Here is an 18,955-nt window from a genome sequence, read left to right as displayed (position 1 = left end):
TGCATTGCTAAAAGGTATGAGAACTTGTTATGATAGACCTGGTAAGTGAACTAAATTTGAAAATCTTAAGCAGGAAGACAGTGAAAACCCCTCTCAGTTGATGGATAGGCTGAATCAGCTGGGAGGAAGGTACATAGACCTGGATCTTGATAGGGAAAGGGACGTTAGACAAATCAGAATACAATTTGTAAAGAACAGTTGTAAGGTCGTTAAGAATTATTTTATGACTAGCTATCCAAACTAGACTACTATAGACCTTGAAGAATTGAAAACAGTGGTGGTTTATGCTTTTGAGGGACATAAGGAGAACACTGATTTAGTGGAATCATTAAGGAAAGAAATAAAGGACTTAACTGCTAAACAGGGAGAGAAGGATAAAGAGAACACTACATTAGTGGAGTCATTAAGAAAGGAAATAAAAGAATTAACTAAAACAGTTGGAAAGGCAAAACAAGGTGAAATCATAGCTCCCTTACAAGAATCCATACAACAACTACTAACGTGTTATTTTTGTAGAAAAGTGGTCCATGTAATTATGAATTGTAAGAAGAGGAATCAGGAAACTGGGAATAGAAGTTTCAGGGATAATGATAAGAATAGGAGGAATAGTTATTCATATGAGGCAAATCAAAACTCACATGCAAACATCTGTACTCAGTTTGAGAACACCCCCCCCCTCAGTATGGGGGATCCCAGAGGTGTGGACAAAGGAATTTAGATGAATGATGGTACTTGGGAGGAAAGGAACCTCAAAGAGTCTGGTGATGAATTTTAAGCCTTTTCAGACCCCATTGCCTTATTGATGTTAAGTGTTTCAATTTGTTCCCCTCCCCATAATAAAGAAATCTCTGTAACTCAATTCTAAATACAAGATGTCTGTAATTTGCTGTTAACCACTTCATAACATATCAAAATTGAAATATTGTTACATTGTCTTTATTTGTACCTCCCCAATACTGTATATATAGTGTATGTACTGAAGAACATATCATTGTAAAAAACCCATAAACAGTCTTTTGTTCCTTATTTGCCTTTGCTAATTGTCACACATAGATAATGAATGGACTCCATCAAACTAGTTTCAATCTATATACAAGTTTTGGAGAAATTAATTATCTACTGATTTAAATTTATTTTCATGGGTCCTTAGACATGATTTTCAGATATTTGGGAGCATACCTACCTCTGACTGATCATTTGTCTACCTCTGAGTTGTTTGTAACAAGAGGTAAGGGTCCATTTGTAGTTGAAGTCGAGTACAATGGCATTGTTGTATTTTTCCTATCTCTACATTTATTGAACATGTAATGGATGAGTCATCTGAAGTGATTTTTGTTCTTTAATCCTCACTTCCACATGAAAATGGTTGGGACATATTGGAGATAGTTCTGTTACATTGTTACATTCTCTTACCAAGAGGGAGGGAGGTGCCCAAGTGGATTAGTTACTCTGCAACGGATCATAATCTCACCTGGGAGATGGGGATGCTTTTTCTTGTGAAGCCTAGTAGCTTTGAAATGGGTTTATTATATGGGTAACTCTTCAGCTTATTCTACCCTTCCACCAGAATAATCTAGATTCTTGGTGACATTTTTGGACTCAAAAGGTTTTCATCAATAGTACGGAGGGTTTTCTGGTTTCTTCCACCAAATTTTTGAATGATGGTAATAATAGACTTTTCTAAAAATATTTCATCCACAGTTGAAAGATTGGCTAAATCTGTAGAACTTGTGACAAGTGTTCATGATTTCAAGGGTATTTTTAAAATTTTTCATTTATTTTATTATTATTTTTTAACCCTTATCTTACATCTTGGAGTCATCGTATTGGCTCCAGGGCAGAAGAATGGTAAGGGCTAGGCAATGAGGGTTAAGTGACTTGCCCAGGGTCACACAGCTGGGAAGTGTCTAAGGCCAGATTTGAACCTAGGACCTCCCATCTCTAGGCCTGGCTCTCAATCCCTGAGGTACCCTGCTGCCCCCTCAAAGGTATTTTAAGTATCATACAGCAAATGGCTATATAAAAATTCATATGAATCCTATTGATAGTGGGTTTGTTTGCAATTGTCCTAAAATGGGCTCTTATAATTTTGGGGATTTTGGTAATTCTTAGAATCTGCATTCTCACTGTGGATCCTGGCCAAGTTCAGAGGGAAATAAATCTCATTTTTGAGTGAGAAACCTTTGTGTTGTGCCTCTGCTTGACTAACACATTGTCATTGAATGTGAACTGTGAAATTATGATTTTTTAAATTATTTTTTCTCTTTATATTGCAATAGGGATATTTTATTTTTTATTTTTTCTCTTTTTTCCTCTCCTTGGTAGTACTTGAAGTATATGAAATCAGTATTAATTTTTTTTACTTGAAGGATAAAGTTTACAGTACAAGTTGACAGTATGAATTAGCCCTAATGACTATGCATACCCAAAAGCTTTAGACTATGAAAACCTGCCATTTATTGATAAATATTATGGGACTTTGTTTAATGATTGTGTCTGATTCCAGGAGAAGGGAATAAAAGAGCCACTATACACTGCTAAGTAATGTGAGGTCAAAAGAGACCAAAACCAATCCAGGGAGGATTGTTGAACTTCTATGCCAATGTGAAAGAATTTGAACTTAGTGTGAGACTCAAGGTTGCAGGACATGACATATGTTAAGATGCAGGACTCCTTGTACCACACTCCTGGTGCAATAATCTCAGTCAAGTACCTCAGTTTGGCTATCATCCAGTTTGGCTCCCTCTATCTCTGACAGTGAAGGTACAATCAGACCAGGGAATGATTTTTCTCATTTGCTGCTGAGACTTAGTCCTTTCTCTTTTATAGTTTGGGCATTTTCTGTAGTCGTGGCGGCCAGTGGGTAAAGTCCTATATAGCAGCAATTGTCCTACAGGCTTGTGGGAAATGAATCACTTTAATTGGGCCTTGCCTGTGATTCAAGGACCTGATATGAGGTTGTTATTTTTTTTTACTCAGAATTTTATACATGTAAGATTATTGTGTTTTATCATTTTTGTACTTCTTATTATTTTTTATACAGAATTTAATTTTTGCTCTTTTCATTTGGGATTTGGGGGGATTGTTTTTTTTCCATTTGACAATTATTTCATATACCTCATAACTTAGCTATGTATTTCTGGGGTTATTCCAGTGTTGGTAAACACCCTCCTCAGGGGGATTGTGTAATTATCCTAAAATCCAAGATTTTAAAAGTTTTGGAGAAATTTCAGGAAAAGAAACTTGCCAACATCCTGAATCAAGAAAGTGGATCCTTTTGGAGAAGGTGCTATAAAGATGCCTACAGAAGCCACACAATGCATCAACAGATCCAGAATGAACTTTGTGATATAATGAACTTAACTGAAGAGGGTTGAACATACTTATTCTGAATGTAAACTCTTATGCCTCAAATTGGCATTTTGTCAAAGCATCTATCAATCAGATTTTGTATTTTTCGTCTCATATTTCCCTCTCATCTCTAACTATTGTAATTTTCTCTTAGAAAATGCAATATTGTATGTACTTTTAGCTAGGAGATATTTAGAGGTATAAAATAATTATGTTTAAATGATCCATTGGAGAGACTGGTCTCCCAAAGGATCACAGGGGATGTTGTGTCAAGGGAAGTTCATTCCCTCCCCCTCCTGGTTGCTGATCTGGTTGGTCAACATTCCACACATACCACAGTTCCGTCCTGAACATCAATAAAAGAAAGGGGACCTGAACATCAATAAAAAAAAAAGGGGACCGAGCTCTCCTGGGTTGCTTTGCAGGGACGTGTGGAGCTGGAGGAGAGGTGAGGGAGAGAGGGAAAGATGCCTCTAGATTAGAACACATGGTCTGAACTTAAAGTAAGGAAAAGAGATTTAACTCCATGCTTATCTACCTTTTCTATTAATAATCTTCATGAAAAATAATACTTGGTAGATATGTTAATTTTAAATATAAAATGGGGGTATTTGAAACTGTCTTCTGCAAAGTCCTCTTCTCCCAAGCATAATTACATTTACATTTTCCTTTATTTAGCAGTTATTTTATTTAATATAGATTGTCCTCATTATATATTAGATGAGATATGAAAATGTTTTTTTAGACACAGATTATTTTTATCTCATTCAGTCCTCCCTTTTAATTTTTCATTTATTGTGTGCTTTCTCATCCTATAATTGGAGCCTGAATTCAGTTTCCAAAACCAATTTATTCTTATCTGTCTCATTGAAATCTAAGACTTTCTGGTTTTCTTAAAATCATTTTTGGGAGTACCTGATGGGACAAGGACCACGTAGAAGGCATTAACGTCCATGCTCTTCATGGTCCTTTAAATTAGGGCTATGGGGCACTAAAAGACTGCCTATCCTTTGATCCAGCCATAGCACTATGTACCCTAAAGAAATCATAAGGAAAAAGACATTCAAAAGTATTCATAGCTGCGTTTTGTGCTGGCAAAAAATTGGAAAATGAGGGGATATCCTCCAATTGGGGAATGGCTGAACAAATTATGGTATCTGTTGGTGATGGAATACTATTGTGCTCAGAGGAATAATGAACTGGAGGAATTCTATGTGAACTGGAATGACCTCCAGGAATTGATGCAGAGTGAAAGGAGCAGAAGGAGGAGAACATTGTACACAGAGACTGATACACTGTGGAACAATCAAATGCAATGGACTTCTCTATTAGCAGCAATGTAATGATCAAGGACAATCCAGAGGGACTTATGAGAAAGAATGCTAACTATATTCACAGGAAGAACTGTGGGAGTAGAAACACAGAAGAAAAACAACTGCTCAATCACAAGGATTGATGGGGATATGATTGGGGATATAGACTCTAAATGATCTCCTTAGTGAAAATATCAATGATATGGAAGTGGGTCTTGATCAATGACATATATAAAACCCAGAGGAATTGGTTGTTGGCTACAGGAGGGTAGTGGGAGAAGGGGAGGGAAAGATCATGAATCTTGTAACCATGGAAAAATATTCTAAATTAATTTAAAATTTAAAAAAATGAGAGCTGTGAAACACAGGACTATACAGGGAATTATCAGAACAAAACATGCAACTGCAAGTACTATGGGCATAATCTTTGCCCAGTGACCTGAGAACATTTAGTCACACCAATTTACCCAAGAGTTCTTATCTGCTCCTGAATTTCTTTTCAGTTCTTATGAAGGGAAATTGAATCCTTGGAGAGCTTTAGTCACTGATCCATCCTGCACAATATTATTAGGAATATAAGTATAATATCTTCATCTGAACATAACACAGACTCTGCCCTCTTTGGCTAATACCATGTCCAGGGCCAATCTGTTTCCCCAATTCATTGGACGGCTTGCATCCAGTTGTTGGGATAATGCCCTTACTGCATCCCAAGTGTAATGTAGAAATCTCTGTTGGTTATAGTAGATGCCATTAATTACATATCTACATTTTTATTGATTGTCACCCACCAGAAGAGGGATTGAAAATCCACAGCTAACTCGGAACTCATCAAGGACACATCTTGGGACCCCAATTATATCTAAATGAACTGAGGGATCAAAGGAGCCTTGAGGAAAGACCAAAGTGTCTCGCTTTTTCCTTTATTGACTTGTGTGGGTAGAATAGGTCAGGGACACTTTCATGAAGGGAATTGCCAGCTTTACCAAGGCATTAGTGCCTGTCCAGTTAAACAAGACCTTCCTCAGTGTAGGTTCCCCACAGGACCACCAGAGATTTGCCCTGAGTGTGCTTAGATTGACAGATTAAGGTTTGTCAGTCCCATCCTAAACAAAAGCACACCCCGGTTATTCTGGGCTAGAGCGTCTACTCTAGTGTATCATTGGTGCAATTCCAGAGTCCCTGCTTCACCAAAGGTATCCTCTTCATGCCACTCATAGTGGGTAGATTCAGCTACCCAGCTTCCCCTTCTCCTTTGATTTTTAGGATTTCCAATTTAGTTTTTATTTGGATTTTTTTTGGAAAATTGTATTTAGTCAATTTAGAACATTATTCCTTGGGTACAAGAATCATATTCTTTCTGTCCCCTCCCCCACTCCTTCCATAACCGAAGTGCAGTTCCACTGGGTTTTACATATGTCCTTGGTCAAAATCTATTTTCATGTTGTTGATATTTGCACTAGGAAGATCATTTGGAGTCTAAATGTCCAATCATATCCCCCTCAACCCATGTAATCAAGCAGTTGTTTTTCTTCTGTGTTTCTGCTCCCACAGTTTTTCCTCTGAATGTGGATAGTGTTCTTTCTCATAAATATCTCTGAATTGTTCAGGATCACTGCATTGCCACTAATGGAGAAGTCCATTACATTCGATAGTACCGCCGTGTATCAGTCTCTGTGTACAATGTTCTCCTGGTTCTGCTCCTCTGTAGCATCCCAAGCATATTCACATCTATGAAATATAAATGACTGTATGATTACTGTGTCTCCAAGCATAAGGTTATACCAATGAGGCTTGTGAATGTAACCTTGAACTGGCCATGCGGCCCTTGGCTAAGACAAACTCATTAACATGCTCGGACTCAATTCCCCCAAGGTTTGTAATCTACACGCCCAAAGGTGTTCCCTCTACCTTGCCACCCAATCTTAATTGTCTATACTTCGTGATGTGGTTACTACGTGCTTGGGAGTACCACCCAAACAGGACAGGAATAAATTCAGAGGAAAACCCATGAACTTCCTCTTGGCTTTCTCTTCCCTTTCATGGAGCTCCACTGGGCTCCTCAATGACTATGTCTCTCTCTCCTCTTAACCTTCTCCTTCCCGGAGGCTGTAACCATCTGGGCCTGCATTTCCTATCTTGATCTCCTCCTCCACCTCGTGTTCCTTTGTACTCATACTTTCCTATCAAAGGGAGTATCATAGGGATTGCCTGCCCTATTCAAACACTGACTTGTCCATGTCTTTCATTTCCACCCTAGTTCTCGGTTCCTACCTCTCCTCGGGTCCCATCACAAAGGTGAGCCCCTTCCCTTGTGGGACCCTGCTGGTCAGGGAAGTCCATTAAAGGAAAACCCCACATCCTCTCACTCTGCATCAATTCCTAGAGGTCATTCCAGTTCATGTGGAATTCCTCCACATTATTATTCCTTTGAGCACAATAGTATTTCATCACCAACATATACCATAATTTGTTCAACCATTCCCCAATTGAAGGGCATCCCCTCATTTTCCAATTCTTTGGCACCACAAAGAGAGCAGCTATGAATATTCTTGTACAAGTCTTTTTCCTTATTATCTCTTTGGGGTACAAACCCAGCAGTGCTATGGCTGGATCAAAGGGCAGACAGTCTTTTAGCACCTTTTGGGCATAGTTCCAAATTGCCCTCCAAAATGGTTGGATCAGTTCACAAATCCACTAGCAATGCATTAATGCCCCAACTTTGTCACACCCCCTACAGCATTCATTACTCTCCTTTGCTGTCATGTTAGCCAATCTGCTAGGTGTGAGGTGATACCCCAGAGTTGTTTTGATTTGCATCTCTCTGATAATAGGAGATTTAGAACACTTTTTCATGTGCTTATTAATAGTTTTGATTTCTTTATCTGAAAATTGCCTATTCATGTCCCTTTCCCATTTATCAATTGGAGAAATGGTTTGATTTTTAGTACAATTGATTTAGCTCTTTATAAATTTGAGTAATTAGACCTTTAACAGAGATTTTTGTTATGAAGATTTTCCCCCAATTTGTTGCTTCTCTTCTAATTTTGGTTGCATTGGTTTTGTTTGTATAAACCCTTTTTAATTTAATGTATTCAAAATTATATATTTTATATATTGTGATTTTTTTTCTAACTCTTGCTTAGTCTTAAAATCTTTCCTTTCCCAAAGATCTGATATGCATACTAGTCTGTGTTCACCTAATTTACTTATGGTTTCCTTCTTTATATTTAAGTTATTCACCCATTCTGAGTGTATCTTGGTGTATGTTGTAAGATGTTGATCCAAACCAAAGCTCTCCCATACTGTCTTCCAATTTTCCCAGCAGTTTTTTATTAAATAGTGGCTTTTGGTCCCAAAAGCTGGGATCTTTGGGCTTATCATAGGCTGTCTCGCTGAAGTCACTTACCCTAAGTCTATTCTACTTATCCTCCTTTTTGTCTCTTAGGCAGTACCATATTGTTTTGATGACCATTGCTTTATAATATAGTTTGAGATCTGGGACTGCAAGGCCACCTTCCTTCGCATTTTTTTCATTATTTCCCTTGATATCCTTGATCTTTTTTCTTCCAAATGAACTTTGTTACGGTTTTTTCTAATTCAGTAAAAAAATTTTTGGTAGTTTTATGGGAATGGCACTAAATAAGTAAATAAGTTTGGGTAGGATTGTCATTTTTATTATGTTAGCTTGTCATACCCATGAGCAATCAATGTTTTTCCAATTGTTTAGATTTAACTATGTGGAGAGTGTGTTATAGTTGTGTTCATATAGTTCCTGTGTTTTTCTTGGCAGATAGATTCCTAAGTATTTTATATTGTCTAGGGTGATTTTAAATGGAATTTCTCTTTCTAATTCTTGCTGCTGAGATGTGTTGGAAATATATAGAAATGCTGATGACTTATGCGAGTTTATTTTGTATCCTGCAACTTTGCTAAAGTTTTTGATTATTTCTACTAGATTTTTAGTTGATTCTCTAGGATTGTTTGAGTAGACCATAATATCATCTGCAAAGAGTGATAACTTGGTCTCCTCATTGCCTATTTTAATAACTTCAATTTCTTTTTTCTCTAATTGCTATTGCTAGTGTTTCTAGTACAATGTTAAATAATACAGGTGATAATGGGTATCCTTGTTTCACTCCTGATATAATTGGGACAGTTTCTAGTTTATTCCCATTGCAGATGATATTTGCTGATGGTTTTAGATGTATACTGTTTATTCTTTTTTAGGAAAGGCCCTTCTATTCCTATGCTTTCTAGTGTTTTCAATAGGAATGGGTGTTGTATTTTGTCAAAGACTTTTTTGGCATCTATTGAGATAATCATGTGATTTTTGTTGGTTTGCATGTTAATATGATCAAGTATGCAAATGGTTTCCTAATATTGAACCATCCTTGCATTTCTGGTATAAATCCCACCTGATCATAATGGATAACCCTCATGATCTCTTGCTGGAGTCTTTTTGCTAGTATTCTATTTAAGATTTTTGCATCTATTTTCATTAAGGAGATTGGTCTGTAGTTTTCTTTGTTTTTGACCTGTCTGGCTTTGGAATCAGTACCATATTTGTGTCATAAAAGGAATTTGGTAGAACTCCTTCTTTGCTTATTATGTCAAATAGTTTGTATAGTATTGGGATTAGCTGTTCTTTGAATGTTTGATAAAATTCATTTGTGAATCCATCTGGTCCTTGGGATTTTTTCTTAGGGAGTTCTTTGCTGGCTTGTTCAATTTCTTTTTTGGATATGAAATTTTTTTGTTTTTGTTTTTGTTGTTGTGGTTTTTTTCCCTTTCTTAATTACCTTTTGGTGATTCTCTTGAGTTCTGTGTTTGGGCATCAAATTTTCTGTTTAGGTCTAGTCTTTTCTTTACTAATGCTTGGAAGTCTTCTATTTTATTAAATGACCATACTTTCCCCTGCAAGAATATAGTCCGTTTTTCTGGGTAGTTGATTCTTGGTTGTAGACCTACTTCCCTTGCTTTCCGGAATATTATATTCCATGCCTTTCAGTCCTTCAGTGTAGATGCAGCCAGATCCTGTGTTATCCTAACTGTGGTTCCATGGTATCTGAATTACTTCTTCTTAGGAGCTTATAGTATTTATTCCTTTGTCTGGTAGTTCTTGAATTTGGTTATAACATTCCTGGGTGTTATCAGTTGGGGAATAAGTACAGGAGGTGATCTGGGTATTCTTTCAACCTCCACTTTTCCCTCTTTGCAAGGGGTCAAAATACCCCCACCAGCTGACAGGATCATGGTGGGAAGCCAGAAGCTGCAAAGCAGCCCCTGAGAATAAAAAGCCTCCCCTAACTCCCTTTCTGTGACTTCTCTCCCTAATTTCCCACACTAATGGACTTGTTATGATTATTAATGTCTCCCCAATACAGGAGAAATAACATGAGAGCAAATATTTATATATACGTGACATATATACATATGTAACATTTTACATTCTGATTGGATATTATCAAATCACCTAAACAACACTCTTGTGATGTTACTACAACAAAGAATTCTATGATTATTTACTATGTTTCTACAAACTCTGTGATGGATATGAATAATGTGAATAAAGTCATTTGTAGGTTAGTACCCCTTGACCTGCTGAGAGGATCGTTGTGCTTTTGATCAACTTTCACTATTAATCACAATTGCTTGGGAGATGAATAACAAAACATCTTTGTATCTAGGTGTGATTTTAAAAGGTGACTTAAAGCCGACCAGGTTTGGGGTTTTCCTCAGTTTACAAGTTCTGTTTTTCTTGTGTTACTTTGAAGTGCCTAGCAATGCTTCCTGGTTTCTGTTCATCAACAAATTCAGTGGAGTGTGATAACTGTAAGGAAAGATTTATTATGGTGCTCAAGCATTTGGCCAGTGTTTATTGTAGGGACTTGAGGCATATCTTGTGCTTGAGAAAGGAGGGGTTATGGGCAATAATCTTTGAGTTTTAATTCTGTAATTGCAATCTTTTGTGGGTAATAATCTAGGGGGATTAAAGTGGGGTATATATATTGATCCTATAAGTATTTGCTCTCATATTATTTCTCCTGTATTGGGGAGAGATTAATAATCATAACAAGTCCATTAGTAGAGGAAGTTGGGGAGAGAAGTCACAGAAAGGGGTTGGTGGGGGGACTTTTTATTCTAAGGGACTACTTTGCAGCTTCCAGCTTCCCACTGTGACCATGTAAGTCAGTGGGGGTCTGTTGGCCCCCACACCTCTTGCTCTAGAATGTTGGGGCAGTTTACTTGGATGATTTCCTGTAGAATGATGTCTAGGCTTTTTTTTTTTGTCATGATCTTCCAGTAGACCAATTATTCTTAAGTTGTCTCTCCTAGATCTGTTTTCTAAATCTTCAGTTTTGTGGATGATGAGATGTTTCATATTTTCCTTAATTTTTTCATTCTTTTGATTTTGTTTTATAGATTCCTGTTGCCTTGTGAAGTCACTTGTTTCTAGTTGTTGTATTCTAGTTTTTAAAGACTGAATTTAATCCTTGGTTTTTTGGTCATCCTTCTCCTTCTGGTCTAATTTTCTTTGGAGGTCATCTTTCATTTTCTTTGCCTCGTCTTTCATCTCCTTTGCCTCATTTTCAAGCTGATTAATTTTGGCTTTCAAGACATGATTTTTTGTTTTGCTTTTTAAGTTGTTTTCCCAGTTGTCTTTAGCCTCTCTTAATTGTTTTTTTAATTGTATTTTGAGTTCTTCCAAAGCCTGTGTCCAATTCACTGGAGTTTCTGAGTTTTTGTTTGGTGTTTCTTGATACTCCTCTGTTTAATTTGCTCTTTGTTCATTGCCTGGATAGGAGCTGTCAATTGCAATTTCTTTTTTTCTTTTTCTATTGTTTACTCATATTTTCTCCCTGTAGTTGTCTGTAGTCTTGCTTCCCTCATTTTGTGTTAGATCTGTGAGTTTGGGCTGTTCTGTCCTGAATGGGCTTCTTCTCTGTTCTGCTGTTTGGTCAGGTAGTCTGATCTTCCCCAGCTGACAGCAGAAGCTGATAAGGAGCTGGACTTTCTTCCCTGTGGTCAAGGTTGTTGCCTGTAGTTTATTGCTGCCTTTCCCCCTTGGAGCTCAGTCAGCAAGGCTCTCAGATCTGTCTGTGGGGGAGAGGTGTTGGAGCTTGAGCTTCTCTTCCCTTTGAAGGCTTCTTAGCTGCCCTTATTGATGAGATTCAGCCAGGGCAGAGGAGTTGGTCTGCAAAGCTGACTGTGCACTGAGGCCAAAACCTTCAGAATGGGGGGGGGGGGGATGGAGTGTTTTGCCTGAGACTGGGATGCTTGCTCTGTGCATCTCCTCCAGTTTCTTCTATGCCACCTGTGTTCTAAACTCTGAGCCTGACACAGCTTTGCCAGTAAGGTTCTCCCTCCAGACTAGTGCCCTTGCCCACCCAGAAATTCCAGCCACCACTGGGGGCTCAGAGCTATAGGTGGGAGAGTGGTCCTGGCACCTTCCTTTTTCCTTCCCATTAAACCCTTGTGTTCTAGAGTTCAGGATTTTTGGGAGGCATACCTTGGGTTCAAGAGGAGAGTTCCCTGGCTCTATCCTGTTGTTAGATTTGGTTTTCATTCCCCTGGAAACTCTGTATTTTTGATCGATGAGGAAGGGTTTATGGAGGTCTAAATTTTTGCTGCCTCTAAGCCGCCATCTTGACTGGAAGCCCATGTGGCATTTTTAAATGTGGACTTTTTCTAGTTTATTTTAAGTTGCATGCCCAATTGATTGATGTTTTGATCTATTTTGTTGATATAAACACTTAGGGATATACATTTCCCCTTACTACTGCTTTGGCTGTATCCCATAGATTTAGATATGTTGTCTCCTCAGTGTCATTCTCTTCAATGAAATCAATAATTGTTTCTATGATTTATTCTTTGATCCATCAGTTTTTTAAAACCCTTACCTTCTGTCTTAGAATCAGTACTGTGTATTGGTTCTAAGGCAGAAGAGTGGTAAGAGATAGGCAATGGGGTTTAAGTGACTTGCCCAGGGTCACACAGCTGGGAAGTATCTGAGGCCATATTTGAACCTAGGACTTCTCATATCTAGGCCTGACTTTCAATCCACTCAGCCACCCAGCTGCCCCCAATCCACCAGTTTTGAAGAGTTAGATGATTAATTTCCAATTAATTTAAAATCTGACTCTTCATGAAATGTTACTAATTATAATATTTATCACATTATGATCTGAAAATTTTGCATTTATGATTTCTGTTTTTCTGCATTTGTTTGTAATGTTTTTATGCCCTGGTACATGATCATTCCTTGTATATGTCCAATATGCTGCTGAAAAGAAGGTATATTTCTTTTCATCCCTATTCAATTTCCTCCACAATTCTATAAACTCTAATTTTTCTAACATTTCATTCACTTCTTTTTTAATATATTAAATTTGGTTTGGCTTATCTAGTTCTCATAGGGGAAGGTTGAGGTCCTTCACTAATATAGTTTTGCTATCTATTTCCTTTTAAGCTCATTAGTTTCTTCTTTTAAAACCTGGTTGCTATACCATTTGGTGCATATATGTTGAATACTGATATTTCTTCGTTATCTATATTGCCTTTTATCAATTACCTTCTTTATTTTTTTAAATCTAATTTCTTTTTTGTTTAGCTTTTTCTGAGATCATGATTGCTACTCCTGCTTACTTTGTCTTAGTTAAAGCCAAATAGATTCTTCTCCAACCTCTTATCTTTACCCTGTGTGTGTCTACTTGCCTCAAGTGTGATTCTTGTAAAGAACATATGATAAGATTCAAGTTCTTAATCCATTCTGTTTATGGGTGACTTCATCATATTGAAATTCACAGTAATGATTACCATCTGTGATTGTCCCTCCATTTTGACTTGTTCCTTTAGTCCTGACCTTTCTCCTTTCCTTTCCTTCCCTCCAGTGTTTTGTTTTTAGGCAGTCTGCCCCTCTCCATCCCTTATGTAATAGTTTAAATGGTCATCAAATTGTAATAATTAAAAATATAATTATGAGGCTGTTAGTAGCTAGAGTAGCTTTGTTATAGCAAAGTAGAGATAGTAAAGAAAGGGAAATGTAGGAAAGGAGTAGGGAGCAATTTAGCTAAATTTCCTAATTGCATTATGCTAGTATGAAGTTCAACTCCAACAAAGCCTTCTTCAGGTCCAATATCCAGCCAGAAGAGCCAGAGAGTTTGAGCCTTCAGATTCCAATTCTCTAGACAGATGCCTGCCAGAGTCTTTTCAATAAGAGTCACCAGAGGTTCAGAGTCTCCCTTCAGCAAGAGCGTGTCAAGCAAGAGTCTCTTCAGCTCAAGTCACCAACATCAGAATCTGTTTCAAGTCAGTCACCTTTTGAACCAGAGTCTCCTCAGCAAGAGTCACCAGGGCAAGAGTCAGAATCCAAATCTGAGTGTCCACTAGAATCTGAATGGGAATCCCAATGTCTTACTTTCCACTGGATATCCACTTATAAGCACTTTTCTCCACCCACTAGTTCTTCCACATCATATCTCAGGAACCAATCTTAGTTCCTTAATTTGGCACTGCCTGGCACTGCCTGGCACTACCTGGAACTTCCCAGGGGGGACGGTGCTTTTGGGATCAATATCTTGTCTCAAGTTGGTTTCTACTTCCTTTCTCTGAAGGTGTGTCTCTCCTTGCACATCTCAAAGGATCTCCGGGTCCCTGAATGATTAAATTAAAAGGGGGGGATTCTAGGTCCTTGATTGATTTAAATTAAAACAAAGGGATATGTATTACTTTTTCACACTTCTATTGTGCCCTTCTCATCACCTGCCTTATTATTCCCCTCTTACTATAGAATTTTTTGATCACCCCCCCAACTTCCGTCTCGCTATTATTAATTATATTACTCCCTATCACCTTGTTTCTTATTCACCTTCTACTTCTCTACAGGGTAAAATACAATTCTTGACACAAATTAGTCTGGCTGTTCTTCCCTCTCTGAGCCAATTTAGTTAGGTCTATGTGTTACCTGTCACCAACCTCTTCCTTCCTTCCTTCCATTGTATTAGTCTTCTTCCTTTCCCAACTCCCACCTCTAAGCCCCTGCCATGCTCCTTGATGTGATATAATTTACCCTATTTTAATTCTCTTTTCCTATTTCCCTTAGTAGGATCCTTTTTCATCCTTTATTTTATTATTTTTTGACATATCATCCTAAACAGCTTATTACCACACCCTCTATGTATATTTCTTCTAACTACTATGATAGTAATAACAATTTCAAAAGTCACAGACATCATCTTTCCATTTAGGAACAGAAACCGTTTGACCTCATTGAAGCCCTTTTTTGTTCTCTTTCTTATTTATCTTTTTATGCTTCTCTTGAATGTTGTATTTGGGCATCAAATTTTCTGTTTAAGTCTAGTTTTTTTCTTCAGGAATGCTTGGAAATCTTTCATTTTATTAAATGACCATACTTTCCCCTGAGAGAATTAAGTCCGTTTTCTCAGGTAGTTGATTCTTGATTGTAAACCCAGTTCCCTTGCTTTCTGTAATATCATATTCTAAATCTTCTGGTCCTTCAATGTGGAGGCTGCCAGATGCTGTATAATCTTGAATAGGGCTTGATGATATCTGAATCATCTCTTTTTAGCTGCTTACACTGTTTTATCTTTATCCTGGGAGTTGTAGTGGAAAACTTAAATTGTAGTAGATATAAGAGTGGATGAGTAAATTGTGACCACAGAAAATATGTTTTCAAGACAGTGTCTTGTTTTAAAATAAACTATATAAGGTGGTCGCCAGGGAAATATTTCCAATTATGAAATATAAGATCAGTCAGTCCTTAATCACTCACCAAAAGATCTGTTCAAGCAAGGATTCTAGTGACACCAGGCCAGCTTCATCTCAGCTGACTCCACCAGCTCAATCCTGAATCTGAATGTCTCTGAATGAATCTGAGCTCCTATTTAAAGGGAATTTTCTCCTATGTCTCCTCCCCTAAGTTCTCCCATCTACCAATCACAGTAGATGTTTTTCAAAGGACAGACCATTCTTAGTTCACACCTGAGTAAACTAATCTTTTGAGTAATTCACACCTGAGTAGACTAGAATCTCTGAGTAAGTTTTCACTTCTTTGCTCCTTGTAAGTTCACAAGTTGCCTGACCTTTATAGGTACTTAGCACCCCTTTGTATTATATACAAAAATAGGCATAGTTTAAGAACTTTTTGTCTTACTATAAGTATGGGTTTAAGTACTTTTCATCGTTCAGCAAAGAGTTTACAACTTTGTCTTCCCCTAAGGCATGCTTAAGTATGGTGAAGTAGAGTTCTCACATTCCTGATCTAAGTCACTTCATTGTTTAAAGTGGGGAATGGTCTTAAACCAACCTTATGAAGTAGGATCTAAGAAATTTTTTAAGTTTTACAATCCTAACATTATGAAGTAGTGTCTGAGAATTTTTAAGATTCACAGAGCTCTTGAACTTGGCTATATCATTCCTGGGAATTTTCATTTGGGTATTTAATGAAGCTAGTTATCTGTGGATTTATTCAATCTCTATTTTAGCCTCTTGTTCAAGAATATCAGGACAGATTTCTTAAATAATTTCCTGTAGTATAATGTCTAGCCTTTTATTTTGGTCATGATTTTCTTTTTGTCCAAATAATTCTTAAATTGTCTTTCCCAGACATATTTCCAGGTAGTTGTTTTTTCAATAAGATATTTCATATTTTCTTCTATTTTTTCATTCTTTTAAAAATTTGCTTCATTGTTTCATGATGTTTCATGAAGGCATTTGCTTCTCTTTGAAGAATTCAAATTTTTGAAGACTGAATTTCTTCCATGACCTTTTGATGCTCCTTTTTCATTTTATTCATTCTTCTTTTCAAGTCATACTTTTTTTCATTGACTTTTTCACCTCTTTATATCCAACAAGTCAAGCCTGGCTACTTGTTTTCTTCTTTTGATACATGTGCTTCTGTTTCCAGATGATCTATTTTGCTTTTTGAGTTGTTGTGTTCTTTTTATCATTTTTTTCAACCTGATTTACTTGATTTTTAAATTCATTTTTGAGCTCTTTCAGGACTTGAATCTAATACCCAGGTTGTGTTTTTTATTTTTTTGAGGTTTTGCTGGAAATTTCTTGGATCTGATCATCTTCCATTGGTTCTATTCTTTATCCCTATAGAAGCTTTTGATCATTATCTTTTTTCTATTGTTTACTCATTTTCTCTCTTTTTCCCTACACCCTGTGGGCTATAAGCTAGTCCCTCTGCTGGTTTGCTGGAGTTGTTCTGCAGAATCTTCAATCTTCTCTCTCCTCTGCTAGTATAGGATTATTCAGGTTGAACTAACCTGCCCTGGGGTCAAATCTTCACCATAACCAGCTGAGGAGACCCAGGTGCCCAGATATATGCTACCCCATACCCACCCCTGTACCCCCCCCCCCCCTGCCAGCTGTTGTCAGAGCCCAGGACCATAAGTGGTGTGTTTGAGGCTCTCCTTTGTGGTTTTAGCCCCTGTCCTGGGATCCAAAAGTTAGCCCAGCTCTAATAGCTGGTCTCAGCACTGTAGATCTGGGCAGCAGTGGTAGGGGGTGAGAGGTTCAGTCAGGTCAGTCTTGTTTCCTCTCTCTCTCTCTCTCTCTCTCTCTCTCTCTCTCTCTCTCTCTCTCTCTCTCTCTCTCTATCTCTCTCTCTCTTATATGATGGAAATTGACTTTCTCTGCCTATCATTCAAGTTATTCTCAGCAGGAGAGCCTGGTGACTCTATATTTTGGGGTTTGAATTCCTGTCTTTTTGAAGCACTTTCTAAAAATTGGTATGGAAGTATAGGCAGAGAGGTTTCAGCTTTTACTGCTCCTAAACCACCAGCTTGACTATTGTCATTCCTTATAATATGGGGAATATTAGTTTTATTCGTATAAAACTTTTCCATTTCATGTACTCATTTAGTCATTTTACATTTCACAATGTTCTCCATCTCTTGTTGACTTGCAAATTTCTCTCTTTACAGAAATCTGATATTTTCTCCTAATTTACTTCTAATAACTCCTTTTATATCTAGATCATGACTTCATAAGGATCTTACCTTAGGGAATGGTTTAAGATATTGGTCTATACCTAGTTTCTGTAAAACTTCTTTCCAGTTGTCCCAACAATTTTTACCAAATAGTGATTTCTTATCCCCCAAACTTGTATCTATATGTTATAAGTGAAAATTAATATATCTACCCAGTTATTAATTTTTATAAAGTTTATTAGAAATGGTAGACAATCATAGTTTAAAGTCTCATCCTTACCCTAAGTTACCTGACCACATGAGGCCTTATTTCTCCATTAACTTCTTCTTCTCCCTCCTTACCTGCCTGCTCCCTCCCAGAGTTTGTCAAAAAGCCCCAAAAAGGACCTTCATCCTCTCTTTTGTTGATGTTTACAGCCATAACAGATGCAAACTCTGGCATTTAGGGAATGTGGATCATCCAGGTCAGCAACCAGGAGGGGGAGGGAATGAACTTCCCTTGACACAACATCCCCTGTGATCCTTTGGGAAACCAGTCTCCCCAATGGATCATTTAAATACAACTATTTTATACCTCTAAATATCTTCTAGCTAAAAGTACATACAATATTGCATTTTCTAAGAGAAAGTTACAATAGTTAGAGGTGAGAAGGAAATATGAGATGAAAAATACAAAATCTGATTGATAGATGCATTGACAAAATGCCAATTTGGGGGCAGTCCCCTTTGGCATAAGAGTTTACATTCAGAATAAGTATGTTCAACCCTCTTCAGTTAAGTTCATTATATCACAAAGTTCATTCTGGATCTTTTGATGCATTGTGTGGCTTCTGTAGGCATCTTTATAGCACCTTCTCCAAAAGGATCCACTTTTTTGATTCAGGATGTTGGCAAGTTTTTTTTCCTGAAATTTCCCCAAAACTTTTAAAATCTTGGATTTTAGGATAATTACACAATCCCCCTGAGGAAGGTGTTGGCCAACACTGGCAATCACCCCAGAATACATAGCTAAGTTATGAGGTATATGAAATAATTGTCAAATGGAAAAGAAATAATCCCCCCCAAATCCCAAATGAAAAGAGCAAAAATTAAATTCTGTATAAAAATAATAAGTACAAAAATAATAAAACATAATAATCTTACATGTATAAAATTCTGAGTAAAAAAATAAACCCATAACAGGTCCTTGAATCATAGACAACGCCCAATTAAAGTGATTCATTTTCCACAAGTCTGTAGAACAATTGCTGTGATGTAGCACTTTACCCATTGTCCTCCAAGACTACAGAAAATGCCCAAACTATAAAAGAGAAAGGACTAAGTCTCAGC

This window comes from Monodelphis domestica, chromosome 3, assembly GCF_027887165.1.
Source record: "Monodelphis domestica isolate mMonDom1 chromosome 3, mMonDom1.pri, whole genome shotgun sequence".
Lineage (NCBI taxonomy): Eukaryota > Metazoa > Chordata > Mammalia > Didelphimorphia > Didelphidae > Monodelphis > Monodelphis domestica.
This window is presented reverse-complemented; position numbering follows the sequence as displayed.